At 44.9% G+C, this 5004-nt stretch overlaps 1 pseudogene; it reads right to left on the minus strand.

Annotated features, from left to right (window-relative positions):
• Nucleotides 1–642: 642 nt before the first annotated feature.
• LOC103087423 (putative Golgi pH regulator C) overlaps nucleotides 643–5004 on the minus strand; it is a 10077-nt pseudogene continuing 5715 nt past the window's right edge.

The following is a 5004-nucleotide window of genomic DNA, read 5'->3' on the forward strand; positions in this document are numbered from 1 at the left end:
TGGGATGTAAAAAAGCATTCAATCTGGTCCCTGCCCTCAAGGAGCATGGGGGGGACATCTAAAAATCCAATACTACTACGATGAGGGAGTATATAACCAAGTCTAAGAACCACAGGCTTTGAGAGAAAGGGGACAATGAGATCACTCTGAGCTGGAATGATAAGAAAGGCTTAGTAAAAGAGGCAGGGATTTAGATAGACGAAATGTCTATGTAAGAGATGAGAGAGAAGTTAAATCTTCTGCTCTTGCTGTTTGTCATGTATTCCAAAACTGGACGTGTGAGATTTGGGGAGCTCCTTATATTGTTGCTTGCCTTTGTTGCCGCAGATGATAGAAAGGTGGCTGCTTCATAACCTCAGGCTTTCTCTCCCGTTCTCCCTGGCATGTCACGTGCAAGGATGAATGGGCAGCAGGTGTACCACCCTGCATGAATTTACCTGCAGACACCATGGCAACCCCCCATCATCCATGTATTTGGGGAACCCCCTACAGGAGATTAAGTCCCATTAAGGTGGGGTCCATGCTTCTCTTGTCTACTGCATAAATATTTATGGACTAAATCACTAAAATCACTGCTCTCCAGAATATAGGAGACATAAATGGAAAGGTTTCCTATCTGAACCTTTCGATGGCATTAAAACTCTAAAAATAGTTATTCTTATACTTTGGAAATTCTCTGATTTTCAACGTCAGTCCATTCTGAATCCCTGCTCCCACTCCCTGCAAAATGCTGCTTAAACGCTGCTGGCAGGGCTTCTTATCCAAAGAGCCATTGACAGAACTACTGCCAAAAACCTGCTGGAGCTGAACAAAAAAACCAGTGGGTGTGGACAGAATTAACGTCATGCTTGAATGACAAGCAAACACTAGGAGAATTAATTTTACAAGCTCACCTTTGGGATCAGATAACAGCAGCTTGACTTTTTAAAGACAATACTCATTTTTATCAGTTTAATAAATAGCTCTTAGCAACACTGACAGTTATCTTTAATGGACAGAAACAGAGAAGCCTTATTAACAGTTAAATTTAAATTGTTCACTAATCGTACTTTAGTCTATTGCCTCTTTCATGATGATCTTTTGCTAAATGAGTCTAAAAAAATACTTGGTGATGTGTGTAAACAAGCCAGAAATTCACAAGACTGTGGTCTAATGAAAGCAAATAAACAGGGTTTACAAATAATTCAGAACACTGAAAGAGGCAGTGTTTGGGGTGTAAATATAGATTTTTACAAACAAGATGTCAATATTCATATAAGGATTGCTATAAAGATTGGAAGTGGAAAAATGTCCTCTGGATTCAGAAATGTCTCCTAGTCAATTGCAAAATAATTCTGTACATAGGTTATAAACATTTATAAACATACAGATTTTTGCAAATGTTTACTGACCTCCAGCTAGGTGCAACGAATAGTTCTCAAAACATACCGCATCCAATCAAGGCAATCAGTCATTCCATTTTTATCCAGGGCTGCACTACCAGTAGTCCGGGTAATGTCGTGTACATATGATGTCCTTGCCTGTCCAGCCTCTATGTATTCCCCCCTCTTCTGTTAACAACACCTGATTTTTCCTTGGGGGAACCACTCTCCCCAATTCCACACTATGTGTTTCTATGGGATTGATCCCATCCTCCCAGCTCCAAGGGTATTCAGATGACCATGACCTGCTCAGTTGTCCTTTGGCCACAGTAATTGACATAGAGATGAGTTTGGTGATATAAGCCAGGCTAACAAGACTAAATTCTGGGCTTCTGTTGGGAAAATTTGTGCAAGAGAAGCTTTCTTCCCACAGATTGCAAGCTGTAAGGGTGATGAGCTAAGACCCTGCCTAGAAAGACACCAACACAGAAGATGAAGAGGGAGACCAAGTGCTGTTGGGTATTTTCCACTTGCCCCCAGATCTCTCTCCTGCTCTCTACCAGCTGACTAAATGGACTTGACCTACCTCTCTTCCCCTTTGGCTTCGAGGTGGGAATGCTGTCAGGAGATCAGAGACATTAGGTCATTTATTTCCCAGTCCCTTTCCATGGGGTCCCCTCAGGTTAGCTGTCTCTCTGCTGAAGGCTATGGCTTCTGTCAGGGGACTTGTTCACATAGCTCACTGTCTTCAGGTTCCAGGATCCATACCTGCTTCACTCCTTTAGGCCTAGAGATGGTCACGATGTCCCACTATTAACTGTTACTTGCTCTGGTACTTCAATACCCCTTGTAATTTCCCTAAATCCTGCTCTCATCTTTGTAAGTAGTCCCCTTTTTAAAACCTGCACACAACACCACCAAGGGGTGGGCAAAACACCTAAGCCACCCTCTGGCCTGACCCCAGGACACACCCTTACCCTCACCCCATATAAGGAACAAGCTTGCTGCCCGCTCAGGGAGTCAGCAAGCAGGGGAACCCGTTGTTTGTTCTCGCTCCCCACTGCTGCAGCAGGGGCCCCAGTAAAGCCTTGCCTGGGAAAAAAAAAAAAAACCTAATTGGATGGAGCCATCTATTCCTGCCAGGACCCCGACAAATCAAATGACATTATTTGAGTTCTGGATTCAGACATACTTAAAGATAATGACACTCCTGACTTCTCAGTTACTTGAGCCAATAAATTCCCTTTTTCCCTAAAGCTGTTTGAACTGAGTTTTCTGCTGCTTACAACAGAGGGTCCTAATACAGTTTGTTAGGTTCTTTTGATTGCATAGACTTACACGAGACTCTTAAAAAAGGGGAGGTGGCATTGTTACGGACTGAATTGGGCCCCCTCAAACTTATATGTTGAAGTCCTAACCCCCAGTACCTCAGAATGTGATTGTATTTGGAGATAGGGTCTTTAAAGAGGTAATTAGGTTAAAATGAAGTCATTACATGGGCCCTAACCCAATCTGACTGGCATCCTTATAAAAAGAGGAGATGAGAACACAGACATGCACAGAAGGAAAACACTGTGAAGACTCAGGGAGAAGACAGCTATCTATGAGCCAAGGAGAAACCAACCCTGCCAACACCTTGATATCAGACTTCTAGCCTCCAGAATTGTGACAAAATAAACACCTGTTGTTTAAGCCACTTAGCCTGTGGTACTTTGTTATAGCAGCCCTAGCAAACTAACACTGACACCTATAAACTGCAACTGGGAAAGACATTTCTAGAGGCTAATGACTCTCTCCAGCTCTCTGAGCCAACATGGTCTCTTAGCTAAGTTATCTGTGTCCCTCTGTAAATTGGTTCCATTTACCTTTATTACTCACTGACCAACCTTTCCATATTCCCCACAATCCAAAGGAACCTAAACTAATTGGCTCGGCTAACTACCATTGATACTACTGGAGTCAGACCTTTGCACTGATCCACCTCATGGGTTTCTGGCCAGCACTGGGTAAACTGCTTTGAATCATATGCCTTCATCTGGTTCCACCGGCGGCTGCCCTGTGTAGGGGACAAGTACATGCTGGTTCCCTGCATAGAAAGTGGTGGGAGGGTCAGTTTCAGGGAGAAAGAGAAGCTGGATACAGCTGGTATTTGACAAGTCCAGCATTTGGTCTCCTGGGCTACTGGCATTAATAATTACAAGAAAACATGAATACCAACACATACTGCTCACATTTGGCTTCAATTTTTACTGTAGTAGCCAGTTTCTCATTTGAGTTACAAGACCCACTTTCTTGACCTTGAGTTTTATAAGATGCCCTAGAATCCTTACAGTAACCACACTGCTTTGCTTGACCTCGTTTGATGTGTTTATTACTTGAAAACAAAAAAAAAGCCTTGAATAAAATAATCTCCAAAGAGAACAGTAATTCTGTCCAGGGAAGAGGGATCTGTTAATGAGTAAACATGACTTTTATGGATTATTCCCGACAGTGCTGTCAACTTGGTGACTGTGCTTTGATCTCTTCACTTCCTCATATACAGAAATGGAAGGAATACTAAAGGACGTCTTCCACCTCCCAGTAATGCTGCCAGAGAATCTTAAGAAGGTGCCTCATGGGGTCATCTACTCCTACCTCAGACAGGAATTGTTTTCTTCTAGTTTCTGGAACCCTAAAGAAGAGAATTTTTTTCAAATTTCCTGAAATGTTAACTTTTTCCCCTTCTCCACTGACTTCCCAGCAGCTCTTTCTTTACTTACTTCCTGATACCACAGAGACAGAATCAAATGGGCACAGACGTAAGTGTCACAATTTGTGGCGCTGACACCATGTACCCAGCAGTGTGATCCCATTCCTGTCAGTAGTCATTTCCCCCTTGCGGGAGGTCAGGAGTGGTGCGTGGCAGCTGGGCTGGGGTGAGGGGAAGCTTGTGGGGCCCTGAGGCTCTGAGGCCTCCTCCTGCCGAGGAGGTCCATCCAGCAGGGTGACCAGGGCCATTTCCCTGGCATCCAGGGGCCTGCAGGTGTGGGAGTCTGAGTGCATGGGAGAAACTTGATCCTTTACCAAAGCTGGATATTTTGGGACAGGTTGGGGGGCGTGGCACACGTGGAAAGCCATCTTTTATTTACCAGAGACAAAATGTAAAAACATCGGAGGATTTAAGCTGAGAGAGCCGCAAGATCAAATTTTCACCCTGGAGAGATTACTCTGGATCACTTTGAATGGAGAGCGTTTGGAGATGGGCAGGCTGGAGGCAAAGCCGGGCTCAAAGGCTGTTGTAGGAAGCCAGGCCAGAGGTGCCGACGGCCTAGAAGAACTGGAGCCAGTGGGGATGAAGAGAGGAGGGCGCTGAGAAAAATGTAGGGATTACAAGTGTGGCTAGGCCTGCTGTCCAATACCCCAGGAGGGACATGTGCAAAGGTACATCTGCGGGGCCAGGATCCTTGGCTTTGGTGTTGAGGAACTGGATGCCATGGCCAGGACCAAGGTAGAGCCACTCTGCCTTCAGTCCTCCTCTCTGCCCAAGGCCAGGAAAGAACTTAGAGACCTGGCAGCACATTGTAAATTCCTTAAAAAGACAGGAATAGGGCTTCCCTGGTGGCGCAGTGGTTGAGAGTCCGCCTGCCGATGCAGGGGACATGGG

This window comes from Lipotes vexillifer, unplaced genomic scaffold (assembly GCF_000442215.2).
Source record: "Lipotes vexillifer unplaced genomic scaffold, Lipotes_vexillifer_v1.1 scaffold815, whole genome shotgun sequence".
NCBI lineage: Eukaryota > Metazoa > Chordata > Mammalia > Artiodactyla > Lipotidae > Lipotes > Lipotes vexillifer.